The sequence below is a fragment of the Eumetopias jubatus genome, unplaced genomic scaffold (assembly GCF_037043125.1).
Source record: "Eumetopias jubatus isolate StellerSeaLion01/CBP00866 unplaced genomic scaffold, mEumJub1_p1.0 scaffold_1, whole genome shotgun sequence".
In the NCBI taxonomy this organism is placed as follows: Eukaryota; Metazoa; Chordata; class Mammalia; order Carnivora; family Otariidae; genus Eumetopias; species Eumetopias jubatus.
This window is the reverse complement of record NW_028274807.1, coordinates 33,116,845-33,117,558: the sequence shown is the minus strand read 5'-3', so window position 1 is coordinate 33,117,558 and position 714 is coordinate 33,116,845. Positions and strand designations below refer to the sequence as shown.

At 38.1% G+C, this 714-nt stretch overlaps 1 non-coding gene across 1 annotated transcript; it reads left to right on the top strand.

The window, feature by feature from the left end:
* The first annotated feature begins 233 nt into the window (after positions 1 to 233).
* LOC114219414 (U1 spliceosomal RNA) lies at positions 234 to 393 on the top strand. The gene has a single exon (XR_003611367.1). It is a non-coding gene; the product is annotated as a U1 spliceosomal RNA (small nuclear RNA).
* The last annotated feature ends 321 nt before the right edge of the window (positions 394 to 714 follow it).

Sequence of the window (714 nt, the reverse complement as noted above, 5' to 3'; positions counted from 1 at the left end):
TGAGAGAAGAACAATCAGCCTATTTTGGAATCAGAATTTGCATTGACTGTAATGAATATTCTGGTCAAGCCCCAAATTGAGGTCTGAGCAAGGGCACCATATTGAGGCTTCTCTATTTCATTGCTCAATTGCATTGTTATCAATGCCCTTTATATAACATGAAACATTAACTCTGATTAAGGAACACTTTAATCAGAACAGCATTTCATTAAAAAGGAAAAAAAAAAAAAAGAATACTTACCTGGGAGAGAGAGACCAAGATCATGAGGGTGGTTTTCCCAAGGCGAGGCTTATCCGTTGTACTCTGGATATGCTGCCCCCTGTAATTTCCCCAAATATGGAAAACTCAGAGGCATACATGTGGTAGTGGGACACTGCGTTTGCATTTTCCCCTGATATTTTTGGTTTACAAATGTTATACTCTGTAATTTGCTGCCAGGTATTTGCAAGTTAGGTTTGGTCCTGTTTTTGCATGTAGACATTTTGCATGTAGACATACAGTGTAGTAATTTTGCAGTGTTACTATGCTGCGCTAATTATGACAACGTTTTGTACTTCTTCCAAGATTCTGGTAGTTCTGTGTGACTTAACTTACATTAGTGTTTACCTCTTGTGTTTTATTTATTCTTTACTCCAGTGTTGTTGGTATCTTTTAAAAGGCTTCCTTCCTGCTTTGTGAGGCGGCAAAATCATCTCCAAAAATCTGGTCCTCTG